Source organism: Lissotriton helveticus, chromosome 4_2 (assembly GCF_964261635.1).
Source record: "Lissotriton helveticus chromosome 4_2, aLisHel1.1, whole genome shotgun sequence".
In the NCBI taxonomy this organism is placed as follows: Eukaryota; Metazoa; Chordata; class Amphibia; order Caudata; family Salamandridae; genus Lissotriton; species Lissotriton helveticus.
Window position 1 is genome coordinate 10230685 of NC_136064.1, and position 19565 is coordinate 10250249.

Below are 19565 nucleotides of genomic sequence, written 5' to 3' on the forward strand. Positions count from 1 at the left end.
GGTAAATGGGCGCTCAGCTAATAATTTCGGCTATGTAAAATTCTTGATTTAATTTAATCCTACTAGGCAGAATAGGGAGGTTACCTAACTTCCTTACAAGTCCCCTGATTTCAGGAGATCACTTAGAACAAAAGTTTCCTGCCGAGCAAAATTTATCTATAAAGTAATTCCATATATTGCACTTCCATACAATAGGATTTCAAAAAATCAGATATTGTCCATTAGTCAGTAAGACACTCGGACCCGTCAAATTCACAATAGTCTTTATATTCAGATCAGTCTTGTGAAAAGAACATCCAATATAATTTCACACAATGTAGGTTCTTTATCAGCAACAATCATATGAATGGATCAGCCAACACGTGTTTCGTTGTAACAACAACTTCATCAGGGCTGTAATCCAAAAGGGACAAAGTATAAACCAAAAGCAAAACTGTAAACATATAGCGTTATTTAAGAGAAAATTAATCTTATTCATTCTAGCACCTCCTAGGTGACAGTAAAGCACAAAGTTCCCAAATACATCAGTGTATATAAAACATAATAAGTGTGGATCCCAGTGTCGAAATAACAGCGCACATCTAAAACATCTGGGTCTATCGCCTTTAACACAATTCTCCTATGCTACAAGTCCAGAAGTCCTATATAAAATAAAATAAAGTATTCACTCAAACAATATAACTTCTGAAATGGTATGAGGAAGCCTTTCACTCTGTCCTGACTGTCTTCACCAATCAAAATAATATTTAAATCAATGAGATTAATTTATCCAAATACACACTAGTTCACTCTGTAATCATTCTTTAAATGAGGATTATCTGTTGCTAGATTACCTTTTTAGTACTAAACGATATCCATAACTTCCCAGTTCTTTCTAACTGGTTGAGTATTATAAGGCTCTTCCTATTTCTGAAAGAAGAATGAACATTTCTATGTGACTACATCCTTAGTCACTAATAATGTAAAACAAGAGCCTACAGATAGCGTTGCTTACCATTCAGACTATGAGGTTTTGCTAATTGGGTATATGTCGATAAATAATATCTTGTAATCAGCACGATGTTTGAGTTTCTTTTTTCAATCTATAAAATTAAAGTTTAGAGGTTCAAGAGTAGTAGACAATAATCCTTGTTGCTTAAAATGTAGTGCCACCTTATTCTGTGCTCACCTTCAAAGAAAGTATGTCTTCAATTCCTCATTTATTGTTTCAAATCCGTTCCCAGTTATCAAATTCTAAAAGTAAATATAAAGGGCCATCTTAGGATCTACACTCTAAATAAATTCTACGCTAAAAGCGAGTTTAAAGTGAACATAGCGCTTACCTCGTCAGAGTTCTATCTCCTCCAACTCCTAATCATGTTCTGTGTAACCGGCGTCTAACGTGAGCGCCATATTATGTAAGGACGAATCAGAGGGTGGCCTTCATGAGCGCCATCTTAGGTAGGGAGTCAGAAGTTAATAAGTATCGCGGTTAACTTCAATGCGCTAACCTTGTCAGTGTTCTATCTCCTGTGTAACCGGCGTCTAACGTGAGCGCCATCTTATGTAAGTAAAGTATCGCGTATTGAATCAGAAGGTGGCCTTCATGAGCGCCATCTTGAGTAGGGAGGCCAAAGAGAATAAATATATGTTAATATAGAGGGCCGTTTTAGGGTCTACACTCTAGATTAATTCTACGCTAGAAGCGAGTTTAAAACGAACAATGTACTAACCTTGTCAGTGTTCTATCTCCTGTGTAACCGGCGTCTAACGTGAGCGCCATCTTATGTAAGTAAAGTCTTGCTTATCGAATCAGAAGGTGGCCTTCATGAGCGCCATCTTGAGTAGGGAGTTCAAAGAAAATAAATATCGCGTTTAGATTCAAGGTGGCCACTATAGTTAAACTCTTAAATACACATTTAATAGTTAACCCAAATAATTATTTCCGATTTCTCATTATTTAACATATAATTCAGGGTCAATGTTAGTGCTTTTTAGTCATTGAAATATAATTATGAAGTTACTTCTTATTTTGAAGATCATATGTTAATTATGCTAGATTTTAGTTTTATACTCTTCGTGGTTACAACTTTCTCTGTAGGCTACATGTTATTACGCACACCGAATCAGGTTATACGTTAGTAGATCCTATATTCGTAATTGGTGATGACTGTCAGTGTCAAAGTTACTGGCACCCCACATCATTCTATTATATTTTTAAAATATTAGTGAAAATATTAGATATAACAGAAGCGGGGGTTAGAGGGCAAATGCAGAAATTTCATCATAAATCAGCGAAATGATAATGCGTCACATGAAATAATATATAACACAATCATAATTTGGTTACCATGTTGTTTTATCGCTGATCATTTACTTAATTTTCTCCAAGATAATATTGGAGCTCAGAATCTATATTAAGCCCGTCTTCAACTGCTCTAAGGACCATAATCCATCGTGCCTCTTTTCTTCTCAATTTAAGTAGCCTGTTTCCTCCTCGCCTGTCTGGTGCTACATGTTCAATACCATGGTACAGGAATTTATGTTTTTCTGTGTCATTCCCATTCTGTATCAAATGTGAAGAAATAGGGTACCTTGTATCACCATTCTTAAGTGCCCTATAATGTTCAATCATACGTTCCCTCAGTTTCCTTACTGTGCTACCTACGTACATTTTACCGCATAAGCAGGCAATAACATAAACAACGTATGATGTTTCACAGTTAATAAATGAGTCAATATGAAATGTCCCTGTGTTGTTATAATCAAAAGTGGTTACTTTCCTCATTGCCCATCTACATGAGCTACAGTTTCCACAGTGAAAAAAACCCTTCGGGCATGTCCGGAGCCAGTCACTCTGGCTCTCTGGTACTGCTCGTTTTGGATAACTTGGACTCACTATATTGGCAAGAGTCATTCCTTTTCTGTATGTTATACTCGGACGTTCTGTTAAAAAGGGTTTCAGATCTTTATCAGAAGTTAACATTTGCCAGTGTTTGTTCATGATATTAAATAGTTTGTGACTTCCTATACCAAAGTTAGTTATCATTCGAATTTTCTGATTGTTCTTTGAGACCTCTGTTTTACTCTTAGGTTTCAGGGTATCATTTCTTTGTAAGCTGTATACTTTGCGTGCAGCTTCAGTGATAACAGTATGAGGATATCCTCTATTTTTAAATCTTCTCATCATATCTTTTACATTACATTGAAAGTCCTCGTCTTTAGAGCAGTTTCTTCTTGCTCTGATCATTTCCCCATAGGGGATTGATTTAATTTGGCTTTTGGGATGGCAACTATCTGCTCTAAGTAGAGCATTGCAACTAGTCTCTTTGCGAAACATTCGACTTCCCAATTTGTTATCTTCCACAAAAAGCTCAATATCCAGAAAGGTCAGTTTTTCTTTACTGTACTGGGTAGTGAATGACATGTTCATATCATTTGTATTCAAATATTGAAAAAACAGTTCTAGTTCATCTGATGAGCCTCTCCAGAATAGTAGACAGTCGTCTATGAATCTACCCCAGTAGTAAATATGATCAATCCATCGGCTGCCCTTTGGGCCCCAAATAAGCTCCGCCTCCAGTCTCCCCATGAAGAGGTTCGCGAAGGACGGAGCAAATTTAGAACCCATCGCAGTCCCAATCTTTTGTTTATACCAGGTAGATTCGAAAAGAAAGTAATTATTCTCTAACACCATTTTAGTCATCTCTAGTAGCATGGATGTATGGTTAAGAAATTCAACTGGTCTGTTATTCAAAAAAGTTTCAATGGCTCTTATTCCTTTCTCATGATCTATATTTGAGTAGAGAGATACCACATCAAGACTTGCTAAAATCATGTCACTCTCCCACAATACATCATTCATAATGTTAAGGACATGTTTCGTGTCATCAATATGAGAGGGCAGATTCTGTACGTATGGTCTCAGGTATGAGTCTATGAATTGTGAAAGTTTCTCAGTCGGTCCCCCTATGCCCGAGATTATTGGTCTCCCTGGAGGTTTTTCTCTATTCTTATGTATCTTAGGAAGACAGTACATGCAGGGGGCTTTGGGGGAGTCAATTTTTAAAAAGGTATACTCATCATGGTCAATAAGACACTCCTCATACCAGCCCTTTAGTTTCACGTTTATTTGGGTCTTAATCATTTCTAACGGATTACAGCTGATTTTCTCATAATATCTGCCATCTCTCAATTGTGATAGAACTTCTTCATTATAATCTTTTCGATTCATAACAACAATGTTGCCTCCTTTATCAGCTCGACGTATCATCAGTTGTGGGTGATCAGTAAGTTTACGTAATGCTTCCCTTTCTTCTATTTTTAAGTTGTCTAGAAAATTCCCTTTATGATGATGTTGTTCCTTCCTAATCAGATTATCTATTTCTAGATTTACAGATCTAAAGAAAGCGTCTAGCACATTACCCGAAGACAACTGGGGTGTCCACTTTGATTTTTCTTTAAAACCACTTTTAGATGATAAACTGGGATTGATTTCAAGATCATGTAGTAGAGAATTCATAGTGATAGGATCTTCCTCTGATTCTGTTAAGGATAGTAGGAGTTTTGTGTCGTGAAGTTCTTGAATAGTAAGTTCACTAAAAACCGGTTTACACAAAGTTTTAACTGCAGTATCTTCTTTTTTAGAAAAGAATTTTTTAAGTTTCAATAGACGAACAAATTTATACAGATCTATCTTAGTAGTATACCAATCTGTTTTTTTAGTCGGACAAAATCCAAAACCCTTTCTAAGTATACTATTCATGCTTTCTGACAACTCAATAGAAGAAAGGTTGATTACCTCAATTTCATTGGTACCTGTAGTCACTTCCTCCAAGATCTCAGTCTCTCTTTCATCCCCGGGGCTGCATCTCCTGCGTTTGCCACGTCTCCCCCTTCTGGTCTTCCTGTTTGGTTGGTACCAAATCTCTCTCACTTTAAACTCGCTTTTAGCATAGAATTTATTTAGAGTGTAGATCCTAAGATGGCCCTTTATATTTACTTTTAGAATTTGATAACTGGGAACGGATTTGAAACAATAAATGAGGAATTGAAGACATACTTTCTTTGAAGGTGAGCACAGAATAAGGTGGCACTACATTTTAAGCAACAAGGATTATTGTCTACTACTCTTGAACCTCTAAACTTTAATTTTATAGATTGAAAAAAGAAACTCAAACATCGTGCTGATTACAAGATATTATTTATCGACATATACCCAATTAGCAAAACCTCATAGTCTGAATGGTAAGCAACGCTATCTGTAGGCTCTTGTTTTACATTATTAGTGACTAAGGATGTAGTCACATAGAAATGTTCATTCTTCTTTCAGAAATAGGAAGAGCCTTATAATACTCAACCAGTTAGAAAGAACTGGGAAGTTATGGATATCGTTTAGTACTAAAAAGGTAATCTAGCAACAGATAATCCTCATTTAAAGAATGATTACAGAGTGAACTAGTGTGTATTTGGATAAATTAATCTCATTGATTTAAATATTATTTTGATTGGTGAAGACAGTCAGGACAGAGTGAAAGGCTTCCTCATACCATTTCAGAAGTTATATTGTTTGAGTGAATACTTTATTTTATTTTATATATGACTTCTGGACTTGTAGCATAGGAGAATTGTGTTAAAGGCAATAGACCCAGATGTTTTAGATGTGCGCTGTTATTTCGACACTGGGATCCACACTTATTATGTTTTATATACACTGATGTATTTGGGAACTTTGTGCTTTACTGTCACCTAGGAGGTGCTAGAATGAATAAGATTAATTTTCTCTTAAATAACGCTATATGTTTACAGTTTTGCTTTTGGTTTATACTTTGTCCCTTTTGGATTACAGCCCTGATGAAGTTGTTGTTACAACGAAACACGTGTTGGCTGATCCATTCATATGATTGTTGCTGATAAAGAACCTACATTGTGTGAAATTATATTGGATGTTCTTTTCACAAGACTGATCTGAATATAAAGACTATTGTGAATTTGACGGGTCCGAGTGTCTTACTGACTAATGGACAATATCTGATTTTTTGAAATCCTATTGTATGGAAGTGCAATATATGGAATTACTTTATAGATAAATTTTGCTCGGCAGGAAACTTTTGTTTTAAAATGTTTAGTTTGACATACATTTACTTTGAAACATTAGGCTAACACATTTCTCTTAAATTATTGTGGTGTATCAGGTCCCATCTTCGATATTAGTGGCCAACATTTGATTGAAAACATGGTCAGGAGAACCATTAGTGAGTACTGAGAAACATCCAGTCCAGATGCGCAAGAACATCTTTCAGAATAATGGATTCAGGTCAGATATTGTAATACTGGGACAAGTGTCTGGGAAATCTATCTCCTTGAAATGGTCAGAAAGTTAAAAACCTGTGAATAATTTTCGATCTGAAATTGTTCTGCATCAAATTGAAAGTTATCAGAAGCACAACCTTTCAATTGATGATGCTCCATAGGGTCCTCCCACTCTTTAGACCTAATCATCCAATTCAAATTGCAAGACCCTTAAGCCGCTCCTGTTCGATTGTTGCACCAGTATGTAAGTATAGGTCCCCAGAAAAATTCAAAAACCTCAGGATTCTGAATCCGGCTGCCAGACTTTACTTGTATTTGAAATGATCTAGCTTACATGGCTGATTTGAGGTCCTGATTTCACAAGTCACACATATGAGGATAAAAGTACTAAAACGTCCTGGACTCAAAGAATTTCCCAGTCTGCTGACATTCTTGAGCCTAAACAAAGCCTTTTTCCCCTTTTGATCAGATCACACTAGGATCGGTCACTCACATACTTGAGGAGATCGAGTGGACTAGACTTTCTCCTTCTGAACCAGTCTCATTCAGGCAAACATTATGAAGTTTTGCATGTTCCATATGTTTGTTACATTTTCTGTAACACAACGTTTGCCAGTAAAATTTTAATTTCTCCCAGGTCTAGTTAAAGCCAGGCCTGTTGGATTTGTAGGAAAATGGGGTTCTGTTGCAGTAACTCCCCACTTTTTGCCAGATTTCTGATGCACTTTGACTGAATGTGCACTGGGTCCCTGCCAATCGTGTTCTCAGTGCCTGTGTCTTTCCCAAAACTGTACCTATGCCTCTGTACAATTGGCACACCTCTGGGGATCCACTGGACTCTGCGCACAATATACCTTACTTTGGCATATACAGAGTCCGCTTCCTACACCATTTCACTGGTCAGTGTTGCCGATATATCTTTAAATTTGGCCTGCACTGATGCAATAGAACTCAGTGTGGTTTGGAACTGATAGAATTGCAGTTATTATTAGCAGTAGCATTAGAAGTTTGTGGCCCCTTACTGTAATCACAGACTTAACAGTATTAATAATATTGATTTTCTGACAGTAGTTGGGTAGTACTTTGAGTATCTCTCTGTTGCCCTCCATGTCTAGATGCTTGCTTCTTTATCTGGAGGTAGTCCTTCATGGCCCAGTGGTAAATTGATTGTTTCTTAGCTGTATGAATGACCATAGTGTCAGGAGGGCTGTGCCTTCTAATGTCTAGCAGATGGTGTGGTGCAGCTTTGCATTTATGTTTGGACACAGGCGTTAGATAGCCTGTAGTTGCGGGGTTTTAAAAAAATGTCTAATGAGTTCTTGAAGTTTGTTTTCAGCATTGGTAAATAGTGCACTGTTCAATCTGTCTTGGACAATGTTTCACGGAAAGAATTCTTCTCTACTTCTAGCCCCATTTTGTAACACTGCAGGTTGAGTTAATACGGGATATGCTAAAGTCTCATCTGGAGATGATTCTCTAATATGGTATTACTCTATAGGTTCTTTAGTGTCGGACTCCACTACGCATTTTTTCCATTCGTCCTCGGGCAATGGAACAAAGTCCTCACATAGTTGGGCCCGATATTCTTTGGTTTTGTCCTTATGAGCTGGCAGCATAGATGGGGAATATAGAGTTGTGCCATGTGATATTTCACAAATTAACCCTGTTTACCTGGTTCACTAGTGTTTGTACACTAAGGACTGTAGTAATGACATACATCCGGGGAAACGGATTCCTCAAATGTGATTTTACTTTTAATACCAGTCTTTCCTAAAAATGGTAAGCTGTGATGAAGGACTTGTTGATTTGGCCGTGTTATTGGCTTAAACAAATTGTTCTGAGATTTTGCTAACCTACGGCATGTATCTAGGCTACACTATGCCCCCCAGAGTGCAGTTTTAGGAGTAGGGATATCCAAATGCTGCCCTGGAAAGAGAACACTGTGACTGTGTGCGTGCTTGAGGAGGAGGTGAGATCTTTGAGCGAAGTCTCAAGTAGAAGAAGCAGAATGTGGATACTCTAGGCCCTTGCTGCTTGGAGGAGAGCTCATTGTAAAAAAAAAAAAAAACTGCTAGATTCCTTACTATCTTGTTGGAATTGGGCATTGGCCTCGGTTGTCTGGCACCAGGCCTAAGGCCAAACTGTAGACCCCATTCCAGGACCACCACCTCTGTTTTATCATGTTCATTTTCAGGCAGGTGAACAACATCCAGTCCGAGACTGCTGGGCGGCAGCTTTGAATGTTGCTTTGTGCCAGTCGATGATCCAATTCAGCCATAAAATAAGCCGTATATCCTCTGCAAAACACCTAAGGACATATTAACGGACTGTATTATCCTGCCGAATAAGGTCACATACAGATTTAATCATGTGAAGTTTAAAGAAGAGCATTGCAGTGTTTTTCAGGTCCTAAATTTAGGTGATGGCAAATTACAAGCTTGACAGTTGACTTACGGGGTTCTGCTTTTTAGGTTTCGGCTAGCGTAGGCTGCGCACATGCGCAGTCTCGCTGGCCAGATTATGTCTCTCAGTACGAGGTTAATGCCCGCCAGCTCTTCTCCATTGGCTGGCCTCCTAAACGGCGGCCAGCCATTGGAGAAGAGGTCTGTTTGTCAATTTAAGCCCCGTCCTTTTCGGATTGAGGAGCGTGTTTTTTTCGATTCTTTCTCTCCTCTTCCCATTGGCTGGAATGTAAACAACAAGAAGTCAAAACACGTCCGTTGTTTTACATTCCAGCCAATGGAAAGAGGAGAGAAAGAAAAACACGCCCCCCAGTCTGAAAATGACGGGGCGCTTCTTGTGCTTTACCTCGTACAAACACGCACCGGTGTCCGTGTAGGCCCGGGTCAGGGATTACTAAAATCAGTAATAATCTCGCTGCATACCCAGACATCCACCCCTAATTTTACAAACATGCTAACTCCACCAACATCAGACTACTATTGAAGTTTTTTACCGTCGGAGACGACCCGACACTCCTTCACCGCGCTGGCCTCGCCGCGCCAGGACCAAGCCCCCCTGAGCCATCCTCAGGCGACCGGACACTCCTGCCTCTTCGCTCCGGAAGCGACTCCTTCTCCACCAGAGGCTGGGAGACGAGGTGCTCTTAGCGTCAGTCACGCCACCCCATCGCTGGTTCTTTTCCTTGTCCCCTGTCCTTTCACTTCCGTGTCCTTCGTTTTCCTCTCTTGTTAGTAAGAGGCTGGAGCTGTGGTAAGAGACCCAGGGAAGAGACGGGGCTAAATTCGCCGGCTCGGGCAGCTGTTAATACAGGCTGCAGGTCCAACCGGACCGTCCAACCTCACTGCTTCTGGCTGCTTCGACAAGCACCCGAAGGTGGGGCCGCACCGGCCTAAGGAAGATTGGGGGCGGATGCGAGCCTGGACTGAGGCTGACCGGAAGTGTTATCCGAGAGACGCAAGTGGAGGTTCTTGTTATTAGACTTTTTTCTTGATGCCCATCAATACAAATTTCAGGCTGCCAGCAGTGAAGAGAAACATGCACTGTCTCTTGCGTGACTCTTTTCCGGCTCCTTTTTCCTTTCATGTTACGCCCCCTCATCCCAGGTTAATTCTTCCTGCCCTCCCTCCCCCTCCAGCCGGTCTCGGAAAGCCCTCGGGCAGAGAGAGGATGGATGGAGAGCGAGAGGAGGAGGGGCAGTGGGAGGAGGGACGAGACGTCACCAGGCTCTGCTAGTGAGAGAGAGGAGGCGGAAGAGGAGAACCCGGCGCAGTCAGAAAAACTCTTCCCAGGCCCTGACATAGCCCACTCGGGGGGGGGGAGAGCGTGGGGACGCCGGGCCATGCCGGGGGTAGCCCCCATCGCACACCATGGAGACTGAGTCCCCCCAGCCAGGTACGGGGTTAGGGGGCTGGAGATACTTTGAGGGAGAAAAAATGGAGTATAACTTGGGTGGGTGGGAGTTGAGGCTAACCCAGCTACCTTCAGGTTTGGGGGTGAATTGGAGGACGGGGTTGGAAACAGCCGAGCGGCTGAAAAATGCTTACATGCGAATTGTGCAGGGGGCACAAGCGGAGCGCTTCTTCAAGTGTGCATCCACCGATATACATCTTTTTAACTGGCCTCCCTACCCACTCTCCTTCAAGTTAACCTTGCTCCGTTTTTTTTGTTTTTAATACGGTATTGAATCCCCGCTTCCCCTCTGCTGAAATATTGCTCTTCTTTGCACCCCCATTCTTCCATGCCCCCACGGCCAACCCATAATAGACCCCGCCCCCAGGAAAGGAGACCCCAGCGTGTGAATGCCTCCGCGGGACCACTAAAACCCGACTCGTCTCCGAGTCCAGAAGTTTTAAGGGAAGTTGTGAAAGTGTGTTCTGTAGCGTGGAGACAGTTCGAGACCTCCTAGAGGAGGCGAAGAGACCCTCACGCGGGCAGACAGACCTGGGGACCAGCACTCACCCCAGAGCCTCAGGGAGATACCTGTTATTGGGACAGACTGTCAGTGGCCGCAATGCCAGCATCTCTCCGCCTGGAGTGAGTGCCACGCACAGACCAACATCAGACCTACCCAGTGGCATTCAAATGCCCGCTGCAACCCCTGCCACGGCCCCTTTCCTCCCAGGCACTACCTGTGAACCAGCCGACAATCCATTGTAGGAGCGCAGCGCACCTACTGGCAGCAGCAGCAGCGGGCATCCCCGACCACCGGCGACACAGAGGGCTGACAGCGGTGCACCAGAAGTGGGGACTCCCTCAGTATATATCCCTTTAACTACTTCCATATGCATAACTTCGGGGGGTGATTCAGAGGACACGGCCGGGGCTGGACCTGTGTGGGCTCTGCCTGTGTGTGTGGTGGGGTGGGGTGTGTGTGTGTGTGTGTGGTGGGGGGTGTGTGTGGTGGTGGGGGGGGAGGGGAGGGGGGGGTGTGTGTGTATGTGTGTGTGTATGTGTGTGTGTGTGTGTGTGTGTGTGTGTGTGTGTGTGGTGGGCTCTGTGTGTATGTGTGTGTGGTGGGCTCTGTGTGTGTGTGTGTCTCTCTGTGTGTGTGGCTCTGCGTGTGTGTGTGTGTGTGTGTGTGTGTGGCTGTGTGTGTGTGGTGGGCTCTGTGTGTGGGGCTCTGTGTGTGTGTGTGGGGGGGGGCTCTGTGTGGGGGGCCCTGTGTGTGTGTCTCTGTAGGTGTCTCTGTGTGTGGCTCTGTGTGTGTGTGTGTGTGTGTGTGGGGGGGGGCTCTTTGTGTGTGTGTGTGTTGCTCTGTGTTTGGGGGGGGTCTCTGTGTGTGTGTGTGTGGGGGGGTCTCTGTGTGTGTGGTGGGGCTCTGTGTGTGTGGGGGTCTCTGTGTGTGTGGGGGGGGCTCTGTGTGTGGGGGGGCTCTGTGTGTGGGGGGGCTCTGTGTGTGGGGGGCTCTGTGTGTGGCTCTGTGTGTGTGGGGGGCTCTGTGTGTGTGGGGGGCTCTGTGTGTGTGTCTCTGTGTGTGTGGGTGTGGCTCTGTGTGGCTCTGTGTGTGTATGTGGCTCTGTGTGTGTGTGTGGCTCTGTGTGGGTGTGAGTCTGTGTATTTGTGTGTGGCATTTGCGAGCGATTAAGCTATTGGCATTGCAAATGACAATGCCATTTATTTATCTGTTTTCAAAACCAACACATAAATCAAAATGTTGTCATTTACAATGCCAATAGCTCTAACTTTTGCAAAGGTGAGACCGTTGCATTGTAAATGCTTGTTTCATATGCTAACGGCACTCCGCTCCCAATCAGTACATTGCCATGCCTTCTTGCTTTGGACAGCTGAATGAGCTATAATTGGATTACAGTGAACACCTGAAGGTCGAGATAATACTTTTGGACAAGCAGAAAGGTGGACTAATATTTGGCCTCCCAAGCTCTACAGCATAGAGGCGTCTATGGGCAAACCTTCGAGCCTGGGAGACAATGATAGCTGCTGAATTCTGCATGACTCTCATGGCTCTCAGATTTCTGCTGTTAAGCCTGGGTTACGCCATCTGTGCACCCTGGTGAAATGAGATCATTTTAACCCCACTTAAAGCAGACGGGAATAACCCTGGTGCTATCTCAGGTCTACTAAGTCAAATAGCATTTATTTTGGCGCCCCACAGTATATGTTTCAAAAGCTTCAGCACTTACAAAGTGCTCAGTCTTGAGGACTTCATAGACTGAAGTGTAGTGGCCACGTTACCCCAGTGCTTGGCACTCTGTATGGGTTGCCATTCACATATTAAACCTGAGTCACTGTGTATGGTACACCAGACAGACCACAAGGTTGTCCCTGACTGTGTCATCAATCATTTTAAACTGTACAGTCACAGAACCACCCTAATCGATAGAAAGAGACACATTAGGAGGCTGTTAAACAGTAGTGGTGTTTTTGCTCTGTTCGGTTCAGCTTCAAAAGTCTGTTTTGGTAGTGAGAAATACAACAAAAAACCTTATAACAGAACTGTGATTCCTTCCAAGTTATATAGATTTACATGCTGGATTGTGTCATAGGTAGCCTATATGTTGAGTTGTATAGTCACCTCAGGTTGTCTGTTTCCAGCAATGATAGGAGTCCTTTATTAATGGCATCGAAGGTAGTCTCCACACTCCTCGAAGTTCTAAACCCTGATGGCTGTTAAGTGGGGAGTGGGGGGGAGGAGTTGCCTTTGAAGTTTCAGAGTTGCTTCTTGATCTCATCTTCCATGATCTTGTTTACGAACAGGGCTCAGATTGGGCCGATAATGTTTTTTTCAAGAATGTTATTGTACTATCCTTTTAAGACTTTTGGGGCTGTGCGCTGCCGTTGGGAGACGTTAAGCAGCTCGGAGATACCAGGGGTGAGGCTTTCCAGCATTCTTGGCAGATGGCCAGCTTGTTGGATGCCTTGATTTTTTTTCTTTCTCCCTGATCCGAAAACTTCTTGATGGAGCATTCAGTTGAAAGCAGTCAGGAGAGTCTTAGTTGTCCTCTATTGATTATAGAGCGGGGACTCCATCTGATGTTCAGTAATGACCTACCAGATTCTCTGGTGTTGGGGAAAACTTTCACAAATTCATATGTTCGTTTTCCACCTTGCATAGTGGGCTGTTTTGTCATCATTAACTGCCTTATTGTATTTCCACATAATGATGTTTCTTTTTTTAAATTAACTTTTTGTTGTTTTGCATGTTTTTCACATTACAGTGACAAGCAGAACATGAGGCATTGTTAAGTGACATATTTGATCATTTAGATACGACCTAACTTCGTGTTGTTGACTATAGAACTACACGCCATCATTAGGACAGTATCAAACCTTGGGCATGGTTGCACCAAGGACCTCCAGATCTGTTCATGCTTCTATAGACCACCTTTAAATGTATATACTGTCTCTTCTGCCTCAGTACAGACCTCTGAGGCACTCCTTGAGACTGCTAGTGGTGAGCAAGCATATTCCCACTAACGTGAGCGCTTTGGACCCCATTATTATACGTTAACCCATGACTGCCAGTTTTGAATCATGACTCATTCCGAATAGTAGTTAGGAGGGGGCATGAAAGGGCACCCCATCCTATTTGAAATGCATAAATATTTGGTTTGTGACTACAGCAGGGCATCTGAAGATTGGAAAGCTAGCTCTTTGGAACCCGTGTTGAGCGGAATCCAGGGGGAGGGGGGTGTGGGGTACCTGTCACCTGGCACCACTGCCTATTCTCCGTAATGTGCTCCAAAGAGGAAATGCTTTAAAGCAGCACTTGTTCTGTTAAGGAACACTGGCTCCTTTAAAAAATGTTTCTTGTTTGCAAATGCAAGGATAATGGCTTGCTGTTGCTTGCAGACCACCATTCCTGTCCATGTAATCAATCACATGATGCCGTAAATTGCTGCATGCCTAATTAAGGTTCATTCGGTAAGCCATTGCACAACGTCCTACAAATAGGAATTTTAGGATGCAACCTATTATTATAGGGACACCTCGCAAAATTACAGGCAAGTCACAGAAAGTTGCAGCACAGTTTGCACCAACGTTTTGTGCCTTCCGATGAGCACATCGGTTCATAAAAACATTATTTATTTTTATAAAGTAAGCATCTCGGCAAGCAAACGTAGGATGAGATGTAGGTCTAACAGTTTTCCTCCATTATATGCTTGGAGACGCAGCAAATTCCCATCTATCAATGTTTGCCTTTCCTGGTTGGAATCTATCATTTTTAGGTCTGGTGCTAGCCTGGGCCTTTTCATGTTGCTCAACTTGCATACATATAATTTAATAAGCTATACGGGCTTTCAGCTAGCCCTACTCATCCAATGGTCTGTGCACACCAGCCGTACTATCTCTGCCATCCCTCACTGGTGGATTGTCATGAATACGCTGTGCGAGTATTGCTATGGGATTATTGGTGAAATAGCTTGTTTGTCTACTGTGGCAAAAACTAAAGGGTTGGGGCGGTTCCCAATCTTTGCTACTTGCAATAGTTCAACTCCTCTCCGAAACATGGATAAGAATCAAGCTGGGACAAAGTTCCCATGTTTCTAGGAAGATCGAGACCAGCAGCAGAGTAAAACAAGGCTGCGTGCTGGCTCCACTCCTTTTTAATCTTCTCAAATCATATCTTTTGCCAATTCTTGATAGCGTTCATTGCCATCCCTCCCAATTAGACTGTGCACGTATCAGTAACCTCCTATACGCCGACGATCTGGTGCTGCTCAGTCACACGAAGGTGGGCTTACAGAGGCTACTTGATGAACTGCTCCCTTATACTAAAAAAATACCTCCTAGAGCTGAACTTCTCAAAAACAAATACCTTTGGGAAGCAAATGAAGACGCGTGGATTGTGGCATTTTCATAACGTAAAAATCCATCCAACACCTCACTACAAATGTTTGGGAATAATCCTTGACACCAGAAGCTCATTTGTCAAGCAAAAAGAAGTACTGAGGACCAAAGCCTTGGCATTAGAGGCCGCTGCTATAAAATTGTCCAAAAAACTACTTGGTCCCAGTTTTACCCCAATGTTGAAATTGATGAAGGTAAAGATAACTAACTCATTGACGTATGGCCACGCGATCATGAAGGGAACCTCAAATACTCTTCTAAATGTACTAACAAAAAGATTTTTTAAGCGTGTATCCCACCTGCCAAAATCAGCATCGCCGGTAAAATTCCTCCAAGCCATAATAGCAGCCTTTAACCCGGAGAACACGAAGTTGAATATCTGATTAACAAAATTTGTTATCAAGGCGTTAAATCAGTTGGAAGCATTCAGTGCCACTAATCACGCCCACTACAGCAGCGCCATACCCCATCATTAGACGCATTAACAGTTTGTCGACCATTAATAAACTGTTTGACCAGAACCTGGCTCCCGAGTCGAATATTAATTGCTGAGAAGTTCTCCAGAGCTTTAAGCAAAATGTTAATTGTAATTTTAATAACCCCAATTAATGTTTCTTTTAAGACTATGTAGTTAGCGTTTTTATATTGTAAGGGTTTTAATTAACCATCAATAAAGTTCTTATGCCTTCCAATTGTTCAAGCACATTTCCGTTATTGTAAAGCACATAGTGCATCCCAATACATCCCACCTCTAGTGACATTGTGACTTATGCTTTTCTTTACAAAATACCGATTGAAATTGTATATATTAAGAGTAATGTAATCCCCGCACATTATACCAAGTTTAATTTTTCATATAAGAATAAAACAAAGACTTAAAGCATTGTTCTCAGAGTCTTAAATATGTTGCAAGTTCCATTTGCAAATTGTGCCTGTCTGCAGCATTGTGTTGTCTTGAGGGATCCCCTTTTCCCAGCTTGAGTCATGCAGGTGCCACATCTTCCTCTACACTCCCACTCTCCACACTGGAGCAGCCTCCTGCGAGCAGCAAAAAGTTATTTTGATTTATTTGTGATTTTATAAAGCATGGTCATGGCCCCAGAGCATCAATGTGCTTTACAAGAGGTCAGTTGCCAACATTCATTGCAAGAATATATTCGGAATGCAGCAGAGACAAGTGGTGAGTAAGCACTGCCATTCGAGAGTGGGTGGGAGATTATAGATTTAGCCCAAGTGTTTTTCAAAGAGAAGAGCCGTAAGTTCCTTTTTCAAATCAGCATGGAATGCAGTTATGGGGGGGGGGGGGAGGGAGGGGGTTGTAGTAACTGAGTTCCAGAATCTTGTGGTGCTTCCTGAAAATGATTGGTTCATATATCGTTTTTATTTTAATGAAGGAGGCTGCAGGAGAAGGGATTGTGCAGTTATTTTGTTATTATAAATGTGTTTATTGGCATTTTCATAGTTGCAATACAGATACGATACTCCTTAAGAATGTGAAGACGTTTCAATAAGAATACTTCAACATCAAATTCTGTGTACAGTGATATACAAAAAGACAGTTGTGGTGGGTCCCTTCGGCTCCCCTCACACCCCGCCCCCTTCCCACCCCATCTCAAGACCCCATTGGGAGTCAGTAAGCGTAAGGGGATTGTGCGAGTTCCCAAAGTCTAGCCTGGAGAGAATTAAATGCTGAACTACTGATTTTAAGTCTTGTTCTGGAATGAGCTGTCTTATTCCCCCAGAGCAGTCTTGTTTGGATTCTGGTACACTTCGCCAGGCCCGCGATTTAACTATGGAGGTTGAGCTGATTAAGGAGGATGAAGCCAACCCATTTGGTGATCTGAACAATGGTGGGTTGACACTCCAGGGGAGGGAGGGATTCTGTCCACTAGATTGCATGTCTTTGGAGAAATAAGAAGGAATTCTGTTTTTTCAGAGTTAAGTTTAAAGTGGTGAGTTGACATCCATGTTTAGATTTTCTCTAGGATGTTGTAGAGAAGGGTAATGTCATCTGATCATAAGACCTGCAGGTAGATCTGAGTATTATTGGCATACAGGTGAAAGAGTATCCTAGAATTTCTAAGGCCATCACAAAGCGGCTCAAGAAAGCGGTTCAATTTGGTTGGTGAAAGGATCCTGGCTTGAGCAACCCCCTTGTAGCATGCTGACTTGATTAGTGACAAAGCTTATGAACGGTTCACCAGATAAGAGGTAAACCAGTCACCAACTATCCCTTCTATGCCCATTCGATTCCTAAGGATGCTGATCAAAACATGGTGGTTCACTGTATCAAAGACTGCTGAAAGATCAAGAAGAATAAGAAGACATGAGTTTCCAGTGTCAACGAAATGCAGTATTGCTATCTCAATGCTGTAGCCCTGCCTGAAGCCAGGGTGACTTGTAGGTTTTTTGTACAGATGTGAGATGAGTTGGGAGGCTACGTAGCTTTCTATTATCTTACCTAAGAAGAGAAGGATGGAGGTTGAAATAAAGTTGTTTAGGCCATCAGGGTCTTTTATTAAAAGGGGAGATATTTGGACATTCCGGGAAAGTACCTTGTTTGAGTAAAAAGTTGACCAGTGCGTCCTAAAAGGGAAGTAACTGTTTGGCGAGATCTTTACCAATAGAACTAGTGATAGTGTCAGAAAGGTGGTTTCATGGTTTCATCTTAGTTATGGTGTCCAGTAGTGACTCTGAAACTGGGGTGCAGTGGACCACTACCACTGAGCTTTGCAAGTTAAGTTATGCTCCGCTATATTGTCAAAGGTGGCCAGTATGGAAATGTCAATGACCTTTACTTTTTTGTTGAAAAACTCAATAAAATCACTGCATAGGACCTCAGAGGACATGGGTGCAATTTTTAGATGGGGGGGAAATTTGCTTGCTTGATTACTTTGAATATAAGTTGAGTTGATTCTTTGCTTGTGTCAAGGACGGATCTGATATGCATTGACCAGGCTCTAAAAATATGGTCTTTGTAACTTTTTCTCTAGCCATACTCAGCGGAGATGATTGTCCCTATTCTTTCTGAAGATTTCCAATGTACTTCCTTTCTTCCTAAAAGGCTTTTGAGAACCAAGGTAGATCTTCTGCATTTGCTCTCGAGAGACTCGTATTCCTCTATCAAGGACCTCCTGTAATTATTAAAATTGTCTTTGGCAGCGTGGATGTCAAGTTGGGGAACCGCAGATGTGATTTTTGGACGAGCCTTGTTTGCAGGGGCCTTAATATTGGGGCCTTAATTTTGAATACAGATTTTCACCATGTTTGGTTGACTGGGAGTTTTAGTGCAGGTAAAGGTCACTGTGAAGGGAGTTAGAAGCTGGTCAGACCAACATACCTGGTTCATCTGCTGTTAAGTTAGGTACTTAGACATGATCAGATTCAGAGTGGTAGCATTTGTAGTGTGTGGGTTTTCAACAATGTTGCAGGAGATCATTGTCGCTCAGAAAAGAGGTGGAGGTGTCCATTGGTTTGTTGCCGTTGGTACCCCAGTAAAGATTGAAGCCTCCCAGGAAGATGAAGATGTTGTAGTTAATTAATTTCGATGAACTCCATGCATTCTTTGACAAAAGTGTTAATTTTACCCACAGGGTGGAAAATAACATTCACTCCGAGAATCGAAGCAGTGCGCAAGGACCACTAAACCCTCACAGTGTCTGTCTTCTTAGTCGCTGTGAAGAGTGGAATAGACTGAATGCCGAAGGAGGTCCAGAATAATATTTGTGGCATCATTGAGTCATGTTTCAGAGAGAAACCTGATATCCAGGTTGAAACCTTTGATAATTTCTAAAATATCAAGGCCGTGTTTAGCTGCTGAATAGCAGTTATCGAGTATGCTTCTGAGGGAAAAGTTGGTGTGTTTAGGCACAGTGGGTCGGTGGTGCAATGGCCCCTTGGATAAGGTTTGTGTGATTTTGGGTGAAAATGTGAGGTAGGTCAGGGTGTATGCTGTCTGTGATGTTAGTTTAAATGGGTACATAGTCTTGAGCTTGGGTGAGTGACTACTTGTTGGTGGATTTGGGATGTTCGTATTTTTCAGTGAGTGTGCGTATGCTCTTCTCATCAAGGGAGAAATGTGCCTGAATGAGTGTAGGTGAGCGGTTGTCTCTGGAAATACTGGGCCACTGTGGTCTGTTGTTCAGAGAAGGGTGTTGATTCTGTAGTAGGCAACGTTTGCAGATTGCAAGCGAATTTACTGTGCAGCAGAAAAGCTTGTGTTAGGTCCTCGATTTTCTTCATCTGATGTGATCGAGATAACAGGAGTTTCACGAAGGGTGGGATTTGTGACCCAGGAAAAAGTGGGGGCTTGTGTTAAACATTGAGTTGGGTCTTGAGTTAGGCTTGTGGTTCAGATGTACCAGCGGTAGGGAAAATGAAGGGGGAAAAGAGAAGGAGTCCAGCAGGGGAGGGCCAGGAGTGGAAGGGTTGATGTATCCGGAGTGATTAGCTGCTGGTAATTTAGGTAGGCTATCCTTCAAGATGGCTTCTGTGAGAGGCGA

At 42.5% G+C, this 19565-nt stretch overlaps 1 protein-coding gene across 2 annotated transcripts in view; it reads left to right on the forward strand.

The window, feature by feature from the left end:
* The window catches only part of C4_2H8orf48 (chromosome 4_2 C8orf48 homolog), a 283223-nt gene that overhangs the window by 226899 nt on the left and 36759 nt on the right, over positions 1–19565 (forward strand). The gene's annotated exons all lie outside the window — the stretch shown is intronic.